The sequence below is a fragment of the Triticum urartu genome, chromosome 4A (genome assembly GCF_056163025.1).
Source record: "Triticum urartu cultivar PI428250 chromosome 4A, HENAU_Tu73, whole genome shotgun sequence".
Lineage (NCBI taxonomy): Eukaryota > Viridiplantae > Streptophyta > Magnoliopsida > Poales > Poaceae > Triticum > Triticum urartu.
In genome coordinates, this window is record NC_141876.1 from 467,906,071 (window position 1) to 467,919,971 (window position 13,901).

Sequence of the window (13,901 nt, forward strand, 5' to 3'; positions counted from 1 at the left end):
ACTCAGATGAGACTAGCTACGAGTAAAACCAACCCTCAAGTTTCCCCGAGGTGGCCCCGCAGGCAGCTCGGTTCGAACCAACACTTAGAGAAGCACTGGCCCGGGGGGGGGGGGTTAAAATAAAGATGACCCTTGAGTCTGCAGAACCCAAGGGGAGGTGGTAGGTTGTTAGTGCAAATGGTAAAACCAAGGTTGGGCATTGCTGGAGGAGTTTTATTCAAGGCGAACTGTCAAGGGGTTGCCATTATAACCCAACCGCGTAAGGAACGCAAAATCCGGGAACATAACACCGATATGACGGAAACTAGGGCGGCAAGAGTGGAACAAAACACCAGGCATAAGGCCGAGCCTTCCACCCTTTACCAAGTATATATATGCATTAATTAAATAAGAGATATTGTGATATCCCAACAAGTAAACATGTTCCAGCAAGGAACAACATCTCCATGTTCCAACAAGGAACAAACTTCAATCCTAACCTGCAACTAACAACGCTATAAGAGGGGCTAAGCAAAGCAGTAACATAGCCAAACAACGGTTTGCTAGGACAAGGTGGGTTAGAGGCTTGGTTTAACAATATGGGAGACATGATAAGCAAGTGGTAGGTATCGCAGCATAGGCATAGCAAAAGAGTGAGCGACTAGCAAGCAAAGATAGAAGTGATTTCGAGGGTATGGTCATCTTGCCTGAAATCCCACACGGAAGAAGAACGAGTCCAGGAAGAAGATAAACAGACGTAGTCGAACGGTTCCTCACAAACGCGACGTTATCAGAACCAACTCGAAGAAGCAACACCGGAAAGAAGCAAACAACATAGTAAACAACCACCACATAATCATGGCATGATGCACAATCAAGTATGATGCATGTCCGGTTTAAAGAGGCATGGCATGGCAAAATGCACAAGCAATCCTAAAAATTAAGTGGAGCTCAATATGCAACGGGATGCATATTGACGGAACACCACATTCGAGTTACTTAGTTCGATCTCGTTTATGTACACAACAAGATTAAATGTTGTTAGCATGGCAAGAGGGTGAAGAAAAGTAAAACTACCTATCTAGTCAAGTTTAAATGAGACCGGAAGCAACGAACAACAATTTCGGTAAATCCCCAAATGCATATATTAGGTTTGGTGCTGTTCTGCCCTAAACCAAATTTTATAGTTGTTAAACATGCAAAGTGATGCCACCATATTAAACTAGGCAAAATTCTACCCCATTTACATATAAAGTTTATTAGAAACCGAGCTACGATTATTTAGTTATGATTTAAAGCATTTTAACATGGCAAAACAGAAAATTAAAGCAAACAGCAAGTTAAACATTTTAAACATGGATGAAAGTTGCATATTATTAAACTAGATGAAATTCTAGTCAAGTTTCATATATAAATTATTTACATCCGATGCACGGTTGGTGAATTATTAAATGCATGAAACTTAGGGGGGTTCCTGCAAAACTGCTCTCTCTGAAAAAATAACTAAAACATCCAGGAAAAAAAACATGTGTTGGGCCGAATCTTGCTGGCCAAGAGGAACAGGCGCCGGGGCTGCTCACCCAGCGGGCTTGGCCCAGATCTGTGGAGAGGGAGAGGCTGGCAGGGGCGCGCTAGGCCAGCCTGCTTGGTTCGGTCGGGGAAAGGTCAACGCGGTCGCTCGAATGACTCGGTGCAGATGCGGCGTCCTCCTCTTCTCGACAGGAAAAAGAGCAGCAGCGGCATGGGACTTGGCGGCCGGTTCGGTGAAGCAAACAGCAGGCACGCCGGCGCTGAGGACTCCGGCGAGCGGCAGGATGAGGAGGGGTCGGCGCGAGAGCTCGGTGGCGTCTGGATCCAAGCGCGAGAAGCCTTCGGGTCTCGTTTCCTGCCGGATCAAAGCAGAGGCAGCGGAGACCTTGGGACCTGGCGTCCATGGCGGAGGAGTTCCAAGGGCGGCGGCGCTGCACGGTTCCTGCAGGGAGGTGAGGTGAGAGATACAGGGAAAAGAAAGGGGAGGGGCATGAGGATTAAGAGGAGGTGGTAGGCGTGGCACAGGGACTTGGCGTCGGCCAGGCAAGCGAAGGCGGACTTGGACGGGAGCAGACCGGGGGGAGGTCCGGCGGGCGGCAAAACGGGTGGATCAGCTCGGCCATCACTGGATCCGGTCAAAGGCGACCGCGGACTAAGTTCGACGGCGGCGCTGTTCCAACTCCACGGCGAGCTCCTACGAGAGGAAACGGGTGGGAGAGAGAGAGAGGGATGAGACAGGGTAAGAAGAATGGAAAGAAGGAGGTAGCGTGAGGGGATTTGACTCGGGCGTCAGTGGTCTGCTCCAGCGAGCTGGCCGGTGCTCGGGCGGCTACAGGAGAGGAGCGACGGGCAGAGGATGCAGGACTTGGGCGGCGATGGTGGTTGGACAGGAGGGGAAAACGAGGAGAAGGTGGAGGCTAGTTTTGGATCCCGATGGGGAGTGTGGCGGCGGCGTGGGGATGGATGGGACATCTCCCCTAGAAATTAGGGTTGAATCTGTTTATATATGGTATATGGATCTTTGGGTAGGGGCTACCTCGTCCCTCCGATCGTAATCGGACGGTCGAGAAACAAATAGGTAGGGAGTCCAAAAAAGAAAACGGAGATGTTTTATAGACGTTTGGGGATGATCCGGATCCAATGGTGACGACGGTCCGGGTCGGGTCCAGGACAATTTCGGACACGCATGCGAGGGGTCGATTGGAACTTGTGGGCTGTGCAGAAGGGCTCGAGCTGAGAAAAAAGAAGAGAGAGAGGCCCGGCAGTGTTTCCGGAGACCGAAAACATCCGACGTTAGACCGGCTATAATGCCACTATAGTTTAACGATTGGGCTATCAAACAAACTCCGAATGCGATGAAACTTGACAGGCGGTCTATCTACACTATAATAAGACCACACGCCAACTTTCAACCCAATCCGAGAAAAATTTCCGGCCACTTATAAAATAATATTTCGGACGTGCCGCGGGTGCGTGCAAGTGTGGTTGGGCTCAGAACAGACAACGGAGAGAACGAGGAGACCGAGACAGATGCAAGTTTTGAAAAACATGATGATGCAATGCACATGATGACATAACATGCAATGCATGACACGGAAGCAATGACAAGGCAACAAATAGTGAATAACTGGAGGACACCTGACACATCGGTCTCGGGGCGTTACATGATGTGATCTCATTATCAACGACATCCAATGTCCATGGTCAGGAAACCATAGCCATCTATTGATCAACGAGCTAGTCAACTAGAGGCTTACTAGGGACATGTTGTGGTCTGTGTATTCACACATGTATTATGGTTTCCGGTAAATACATTTATAGCATGAACAATAGAAAATTATCATGAACAAGGAAATATAATGATAACCATTTTATTATTGCCTCTAGGGCATATTTCGAACACTCTCTTCCACTAAAGCCCATGTAGGCCCATTAAGCCCCCGAGGGGTTCCGGTAACCCCCCGCTACTTCGGTATATGCCCGAACTCATCTGAAACCATTCTGGTGTCCAAACATAACCTTCCAATATATCAATATTCATGTATCGACCATTTCGAGACTCCTCGTTATGTCCACGATCATGTCCGGGACTACGAACTACCTTCAGTACATAAAAACACATAAACTCATAATACCGATCGTCATCGAACGTTAAGTGTGCGGACCCTACGGGTTCGAGAACTATGTAGACATGATCGGGACTCATCTCCGGTCAATAACCAATAGCGGAACCTGGATGCTCATATTGGTTCCTACATATTCTACGAAGATCTTTATTGGTCAAACCGCATAACAACATACGTTGTTCCCTTTGTCACTGATATGTTACTTGCTCTGTTGGAAAACGCAGTGCCTAGGAGGCGCTTAGGCACGCCTAGGCATTAGGCAATGGCCAAACGCCTCGCCTAGGGCATAAATGGAGGTCTAGGCAGGGCAAGCAAGGAATTGCCTACCCAAGCAAGAAATCATGCCACATACTGTACTGATATGCCAAACGGGTTATATTCCAATGGCAGTGGACGGTAATTAACTTATTCATATGGCCTAAACTAATATCAACACCCATATAATAATCGCAAATACACTACGAGTAAAAAAATATTACCGCCTAGGCCGCGCCTAGGGCTCTTAGGCATCGCCTAGGCACTAGGCGAAGGCTAATCGCCTCGCTTACACCTATCGCTTTTTCCAACCTTGGTTACTTGCCCGAGATTCTATTGTGGGTATCATCATACCTAGTTCAATCTCGTTACTGGCAAATCTCTTTACTCGTTCCATAATGCAACATATCGTAACTAACTCATTAGTCACATTGCTTGCAAGGCTTTATAGTGATGTGCATTACCGAGAGGGCCCAGAGATACCTCTCCGACAATCAGAGTGACAAATCCTAATCTCGATCTATGCCAACTCAACAAACACCATCGGAGACACCTGTAGAGCATCTTTATAATCACCTAGTTATGTTGTGACGTTTGATAGCACACTAAGTGTTCCTATGGTATTCAGGAGTTGCATAATATCATAGTCATAGGAACATGTATAATTTATGGAGAAAACAATAGCAATAAACTAAACGATTATAGTGCTAAGCTAACGGATGGGTCAAGTCGATCACATCATTCTCTAATGATGTGATCCCGTTCATCAAATGACAACTCATGTCTATGGCTAGGAAACTTAACCATCTTTGATTAATGAGCTAGTCAAGTAGAGGCATACTAGTGACACTATGTTTGTCTATGTATTCACACATGTACTAAGTTTCCGGTTAGTACAATACTAGCATGAAAAATAAACATTTATCATGATATAAGGAAATATGAATAATAACTTTATTATTTCCTCTAGGGCATATTTCCTTCAGTCTCCCACTTGCACTAGTGTCAATAATCTAGATTACATTGTAAAGATTCTAACACCCATGGAGTCTTGGTGTTGATCATGTTTTCCTCGTGAGAGAGGCTTAGTCAACGGGTGTGCAACATTCAGATCCATATGTATCTTGCAAATCTCTATGTCTCCCTCCTTGACTTGATCGCGAATGGAATTGAAGCATCTCTTGATGTGTTTGGTTCTCTTGTGAAAATCTGGATTCCTTTGCCAAGGCAATTGCACCAGTATTATCACAAAAGATTTTCATTGGACCCGGTGCACTAGGTATGACACCTAGATTGGATATGAACTCCTTCATCCAGACACCTTCATTTGTTGCTTCCGAAGCAGCTATGTATTCTGCTTCACACGTAGATCCCGCCACGACGCTTTTCTTAGAACTGCACCAACTGACAGCTCCACCATTCAATAAAAAATACGTATCCGGTTTGTGACTTAGAGTCATCCGGATCAGTGTCAATGCTTGCATCGACGTAACCATTTATGACGAGCTCTTTGTCACCTCCATAAACGAGAAACATATCCTTTGTCCTTTTCAGGTATTTCAGGATGTTCTTGACCGCTGTCCAGTGATCCACTCCTGGATTACTTTGGTACCTCCCTGCTAAACTAATAGCAAGGCACACATTAGGTCTGGTACACAGCATTGCATACATGATAGAACCTATGGCTGAAGCATGGGGAATGACTTTCATTTTCTCTCTATCTTCTGCAGTGGTCGGGCATTGAGTCTGACTCAACTTCACACCTTGTAACACAGGCAAAGAACCCTTTCTTTGCTTGATCCATTTTGAACTTCTTCAAAACTTTATCAAGGTATGTGCTTTGTGAAAGTCCAATTAAGCGTCTTGATCTATCTCTATAGATCTTGATGCCCAATATATAAGCAGCTTCACCGAGGACTTTCATTGAAAAATTCTTATTCAAGTATCCTTTTATGCTATTCAGAATTTAGTATCATTTCCAATCAACAGTATGTCATCCACATATAATATCAGAAATGCTACAGAGCTCCCACTCACTTTCTTGTAAACACAGGCTTCTCCAAAAGTCTGTATAAAACCATATGCTTTGATCACACTATCAAAGCATATATTCCAACTCCGAGATGCTTGCACCAGTCCATAAATGGATCGTTGGAGCTTACACACTTTGTTAGTACCTTTTGGATCGACAAAACCTTCTGGTTGCATCATATACAACTCTTCTTTAAGATATCCATTAAGGAATGCAGTTTTGACATCCATTTGCCAAATTTCATAATCATAAAATGCGGCAATTGCTAACATGATTTAGATGGAATTAAGCATCTCTACGGGTGAGAAAGTCTCATCGTAGTCAACTCCTTGAACTTGTCAAAAACCTTTCGCAACAAGTCGAGCTTTGTAGACAGTAATATTACCGTCAGCGTCAGTCTTCTTCTTGAAGATCCATTTATTCTCTATGGCTTGTCGATCATCGGACAAGTCAACCAAAGTCCACACTTTGTTCTCACACATGGATCCCATCTCAGATTTCATGGCTTCAAGCCATTTTGCGGAATCTGGGCTCATCATCACTTCCTCATAGTTCGTAGGTTCGTCATGGTCAAGTAACATGACCTCCAGAACAGGATTACCGTACCACTCTGGTCCGGATCTTACTCTGGTTGACCTACGAGGTTCGATAGTAACTTGATTTGAAGTTTGATGATCATCATCATTAGCTTCCTCACTAATTGGTGTAGGAATCACTGGAACTGATTTCTGTGATGAACTACTATTCAATAAGGGAGTAGGTACAATTGCCTCATCAAGTTTTACTTTCCTCCCACTCACTTCTTTTGAGAGAAACTCCTTCTCTAGAAAGGATCCATTCTTAGCAAGAAATATCTCGCCTTCGGATCTGTGATAGAAGGTGTACCCAACAGTCTCCTTTGGGTATACTATGAAGACACATTTCTCCGATTTGGGTTCAAGCTTATCAGGTTGAAGTTTTTTCACATAAGCATCGCAGCCCCAAACTTTAAGAAATGGCAACTTGGGTTTCTTGCCAAACCACAGTTCATATGGTGTCATCTCAATGGATTTCGATGGTGCCCTATTTAACGTGAATGCAGCCGTCTCTAAAGCATAACCCCAAAACGATAGGGGTAAATCAGTAAGAGACATCATAGATCGCACCATATCTAATAAAGTGCGGTTACGACATTCGGACACACCATTACGCTGTGGTGTTCCAGGTGGTGTGAGTCGCAAAACTATTCCGCATTGTTTCAAATGAAGACCAAACTCATAACTCAAATATTAACCTCCACGATCAGATCATAGAAACTTGATTTTCTTATTACGATGATTTTCCACTTCACTCTGAAATTCTTTGGACTTTTCAAATGTTTCAGACTTATGTTTCATCAAGTAGATATACCCATATCTGCTCAAATCATCTGTGAAGGTCAAAAAATAACGATACCCGCCACGAGCATCAACACTCATCGGACCACATACATCAGTATGTATTATTTCCAATAGTCTGTTGCTCGTTCCTTTGTTCCGGAGAACAGAGTCTTAGTCATCTTGCCCATGAGGCATGGTTCGCAAGCATCAAGTGATTCCAAAAGCCCATCAGCATGAAGTTTCTTCATGCGCTTTACACCAATATGACCTAAATGGCAGTGCCACAAATAAGTTGCACTATCATTATTAAACTTATATCACTACCACAGGATGCTGCTAACGCGACACTACGATCATAGACCCTTCGACGAAACTGTGTGCGATGCAATAATCACAAACGGTGGTGTAAAAAAACCCGTCAAAAAAGGTGCAAAACGTTTGTGATGGAGGATGCATCAAACACGGTTCAGATTTTGGTTGCGTGTGCGATGTAGGATATATGGTTCAGTTCATTTAACTGTTTGCGATGATGAGGGCCAGATGAAGGTGTGTACGATATACAACATACGGCTCACTCGGATGAACTGTTTGTGATTAGGCAACACAAAAGAAATGGTCGGCCATATCAAGGTGTGTGCAATATACGGCATGCGGTTCAATCGGATAAACTGTTTGCTTTGAGCCAAGAGAACATAAATGGTTCAATATAACAAAGATGTGTGTTATACGCGGCAAAGAGGTCTGTAATCAGAAATGTGTGAAAAAACTGATAATTACATAGACGATTGCTGCTAATAAGTCATGTGTGTTGTGGGGAAACGCTTGGTGGTATACAATTGTCAGCGATTGATGAAATCATCACCGACGGGTTCCCCAGTATGCTCCGTGTGTGATGTCATTGCACACAAAACAACAGCATATGTACTTATAACTTATAAGGAATTGATTCCATAAACAGATTGAATATCCAACTACATATGTGGCTAGTACACACATGACCTTTGCACACACCAAAGTACATTCCAAAATTCCTAGGAAACTCAAATAATGTATTAAAAGTCAAAACAAACTGTGAATAATTTCATATTTTTAGGATGACGCTACTATAGTTGCATGTTGTCTCTGTAAAATAAATCAAGGCAGGAAGAGACAGCGTACATTGTTTCACACACATAGGTAACAAGGTCCCTCTCGGAACTATGAGCCTTTTTGAGAGAAGCTCCGATTTGTAAGAAGTTTGTACCAAAACTTGTCCCAAATTGGACTAATTTTTTTACCATAACATGATGGTGCTATTTCATAAGACCATGCCAAGTTTCATAATTTTGAGGCGAGTTTTGGATTTACAGTAATTTTAAAACCAGGTTTCTCAATGTTTACTGTCGAGTCGGCACCGCCCTGGATAGTCTTTTTCCTCGTGGGTCCCAAATGACAAATCCAAATTTTCCACTGCCATGTAGCTTTTCTTATTAAGAATTACAGCCCATTTGGTGTGCTAGCTGAAAATAAGTTTGTGGGTGCTGGTCGGCGCTAAGAATTTGTGGTTCTGTAATGAACAAAGATCTCAAGGATCCGGCGAGAGTGATGCTCTTTCCCTATGTTGTGAATGCTTATAATATTTATGTCTTAATTAAAGAAACGGCAAGCCATTGGCCTAGTATAAAGAAAATGTTGGTCAAACCCTAGTTGAAAAGGGCAACAGTGTCTAACTCTAGCTTACAAAAGGTACACAAGCACAAGGATTAATTGTTCATCAGGTTTACACATAACCCATATTGAATAGGACAATGACATCTAACTCCACCAAAGTTTTCGATAGTTAAAATCAAATGGATCAGTCTAATCCATTAAATCAAGATCCCAATACAATAATTCTACTACTCCATGATGACCACAAGTTGTTGTAAATAGAAGCCGAACACGATCAGAAGCCCTTAGGTCCACCTGAAACTTCTTTTTATGCTCTTCAACACTTGCAGCTGTGAGTAATTTTTTGTTGAAAAACTTAATCCTCACGGACAATAGTGCCCTCACATTCAACATGAACAGTCTGACAAAGCTAGTGTTTGCATTGTTGGATGAATGTCGTTCCAGCGTTACTGTCTTCAAACGAATGTCATGAGATCTGAGAAAGTCCCCGTGCTTCATCAACCATCGATTGGTTATACCTTTTTTCTCCATGTGTTGTTTCCTAAATAGAGATGAAGATTGAAAATAGTCAATGTCTAAAAAAGATTATGTTGAAAGAGTGATAGTTGAACGATGAATTATAGTACATTATATATGGGCTTTCAATGTGCGTGAAATCATCACCTTTATATACAAATTCTCCAAACATGGAAAGCATTGCAGCAAGGCAATAATGATGTTGAGATCAAAACACCACATACTGATATATAAGGTCTTGACAGAATCCACCACCACTGATAGGATGGACAAGCACTTCATTCAGCATAGAACATAATATTAGCACGGAAAGTGTACTCCAAGATGATACTTAACTTATCACACAAATGAAAAATGCAAATTACAAAAGTGTACGTGAATAATATACAGTACCTCAGTAGGTGTGGAGGCAAACACCATCTCGAACCATTTAAACGGATCACGAATTGCACCCAAGGTCTCCAGTTTAGGCGCAGAGACCACATTTATTTGCTTAGGTTTATAACAACAATCAAGGACCAACCTTTGAAGTGAAGGGGCATCTTCGATGATGAGCTCCTGTCCTTCAAAACTAATTCCAATGCTTACAAGGTGAGGCAACTTTATTTTGAGACAAGGGATATCAATTCCTGCTACAAAAACAAGCACCAAACGCTCGAGTGTAGGGCAGCTGGCACTACAAAAAAAAGACACGTCCGTGACATTTTGGGTCGAACGAATTTTTTTCTGTCATACATATGACACTTCTATGACGATAACTGTGACAAAACCCGGTATCATCATAGATGTGGTGGGCTCCTACTTCTATGACAAAAAATCATGACAGAAAATGGGCTTTTCGTCCTGGGCGGGCCGGAGACGCAGCTGCATGACATTCTTTGGGCCGTCCATGACGGAAAAAACCATGGTAGAAGCGAGGGGGAGGAAAATTTTGGGGAGTTCCCGGTTACGGTGGGAGGTCGGGGGCCGAGCGATGCGCGTTTCTCTCATACACGTACGCATGTGTGTGCAATGCGTTGCCTCTAACTGAACCCGAGCGAGGCGTTGGGCTCTAACTGAACCCGAGCGATTGCACTGCAAGCTATGCGTTACTGAACCCGAGCGATCGATTGATGGCTGTTAAGTGCCCCGATCGAGCGATTCCTTCGCTACTGCTGCTAACTGAAGCCAATCGATGCTGCCTCTGGATGAACAGTGAGCGTTGCGGGGGGGGGGGGGGGGTTGGATGAATAGTTCCCGGTGGGGGTGGATGAACAGGACCCCGTGGTGTTGCCTCTGGATGAACATGACCCCAATCGATCGAGCCGGTTGGGGCTGGATGAACAGGACCCCGTGGAGGGCTGGATGAACAGGATCACCCCGTGGAGGGCAGGATGAACAGTAGAAGGTGGAGGGCAGGATGAACAGTAGCCCGTGGAGGGGTGGTTGAACAGGAGCCCGCAGAGAGGGCTGGTTGAACAGTAGCCGGTGGAGTAGCTCACGGTGGAGGCTGGATGAGCAGGAGCCCGTGGATGAACAGCCGCAGGTGGAGGCTGGAGGAGGTCGACGGTGGATGAACTATAGCTCGTGGAGGCTGGAGGGGGTCGATGGTGGAGATGAACAATATCCCGTGGAGTCCCGTTTTGCGGTACGCCACACCCCTCCCGATGAACAGGACCCCCGTTTCGACCATAGCGCTCCAACACAAGTCCGTTTCGTCCGTTTTGCGGTACGCCACACCCCTCCCGATCAATAGGACCCCCGTTTCAACCATAGGAGGTCCGTTTCCTTTGTTTTACGGTACGCCAGACCCCTCCCGATCAACATGACCCCGTTCCGAACGTAGGAGGTCCGTTTCCTCCATTGTGCGGTACGCCAGGCCTCGTTTCCATCGCCTGTTCCATCCAAGCCCTCCCGATGAACACGACCACGCATTCTGTTCTGACCCAGCCGGTTGGCTCCCACGCGTTCCGTTGCCTCCCCATGAACACGACGTATTCTGTTGCCTCCCCATGAACACGACGACGACGTTGTTTCTCCGTTCCGACCAAGCAATGTACACGAGCCCTGGCCGTACGTATGCGCGAGTAGGCATTCGAGACCCTGCCCGTATGTACACATACGTGGCCGTATTTTCTTTCTTGCACCCTGGCCGCTGTACGTACGTGTACATGCTACGTGCGCGCCTCTACTACGACATGTGTGCGCCTCTACTACGACACGTGCGCACCTCTACATCGACCAGTATGTACGTACACGTTCGCGACCAGAATGACAACGCTACGTACGCTTCGACCAGGTGGGTCCCGGCTGTCAGGCACTTTCTTTTGTGCGAAGATGTAGCTGGTGGGTCCCAGCAGTCAGGGGGGCGAAATACGGTGGCCCGTCCGGTGGGTCCCCGCTGTCAGGTGGAGGAATAATTATTTTGCATGTAATAAGGAGGCACTTCATTGCTGCGGCTGTGGACCCAGCTGTCAGCCTCTCCACGTACAGTCCACGTCCGATGGAAGCCGTTCCTTGACCACGTTGACCACGCCGCGCCGAGAGCACCAGGGCGGTGGACGACGGCGAGGCCTAGGAAGGGGACGACGCGGAGCCGGGGAAGATACGGCAGTGGATGCCCACGCGTAGAGGAGTACGAGGGCACTGGTTCGCTGCGGTGTGAGGCTGCCATCGCCGTAGAGTAACAGGGGGTGTGGGTGAGTAGAGGGATGGCCTGGCCATCAGTGGGAGTAGTAGGGTGCAGTGAGGCCTCTGCCGCATCGCAGCCGGCCACGGGAGGCAGGAGCATGAGGCACGACCGGCACTGGTTTGGGCGGCTGGAGCAAGAAGACCATAGGTTGAAGAAGCACTACGGCCGTTGGATGGACATCGTACGGTCACTGGAGCTAGAATCGTGCATATTGACTAAGTTGAGAAAGCCCTCCGTCCCCGTCAACTTAGTAGGCCCACAAGTCAGCCTGCCACTATACTGGGTCCCAGCTAACAGGGGGAGTATTCATTTTTTTGTGCGTAATAAGGAGGCACTTCCTTGCGTGCGAAGATATAGCTGGTGGGTCCGAGCTGTCAGCGGCGGTAACGTTTTTTTTCGCGAAATACAGAGGCCCTTTCAGTGGGTCCCTGATGTCAGGTGGAGGAATCATTATTTTGCATGTAATAAGGAGGCATTTCCTTGCGTTCGGCCATGGACCCAGCCGTCGGCCTCTCCACGTACAGTCCACTTCAGATGCATGTCGGTCGTTGACCACGTTGACTAGGCCGCGCCGAGAGCACCAGGGTGATGGACGACGGCGAGGCCTAGGAAGGGAACGACACGGAGGCAGGGAAGACTCGGCAGTTGTCCCGCCGGCGCTTGTTTGAGCGGCTGGAGCAGGAAGAGCAGATATTGAATAAGCACGATAGCCGTTGGATGGACATCCAACAGTCACTGCTTGTGCGTCAACCTTTTTTTAGGAAAGCCTCAAATCTATGGAAAACAGCATACAGCCCATCTGCCATTATTTCTAATAATTTTCAGCCCATTTGCTAATTCTTAACGTTTTTTTGGAGCCCATATTCTTTTTGTTAGCATTACAGCCCAAATTGTGGCCACGGTTAAAAAATTATACGAAATTTTGCATATTTCGGTGTGGTCCAAACTATTTTTAATCCTAAAATTTCAACTCACATTCAAACTGATTTTAAAAATAAATGTATATCAATATAAAATCCAACAAATTCTCCACGCATAAAATTTAATGTAATTTAAAATCTTGAAATGAAAAAAAGATATTTGAAACTAATTGTCGGTTTGATGTGTTTTAAAAATGTACAACCCATTTCTCATTACTGATGGGCCATTTTCTCGGCCAGCCGAATGAAAGCTCTCCTCGTCTTGAAAGATATGCAGCCCAACAGGCTTGACAAAGCGACTTACTTGGCAAATCACAAAAAAACTAGGCTGTGGCCGTGGACCCAGCTGTCAGCCTCTCCACATACAGTACTCTTCCAATGGAAGTCGTTCCTTGACCACGTTGACCACGCCGCGCGGAGAGCACCACGGCGGTGGACGACGGCGAGGCCTAGGAAGGGGACGACGCAGAGCCGGGGAAGACGCGGCAGTGGAAGCCTGCGCGGAGAGGAGTACGAGGGTTCACTAGTTCAGCTGCGGTGTGAGGCTGCCGTCGCCGCAGGGCCTGGCCAGCGGTTGGAATAGTAGGGGGCGGTGAGGCCTCCGCGGCAGCACAGCCGGCCACAGGAGGCAGGAGCATGCAGCACGACCGGCGCCGCTTTTGGGCGGCTGGAGCAAGAAGGCCAGAGGTTGAAGAAGCACTACGGCCGTTGGATGGACATCGTATGGTCACTGGAGCTACAATCGTTCATATTGACTAAGTTGACAAAGCCCTCCGTCCCCGTCAACTTTGTTGGCCCACAAGTCATCCTCCCACTATGGTGGGCCCCAGCTAGCATGGGGGGTATTCATTTTTTTGTGCGTAA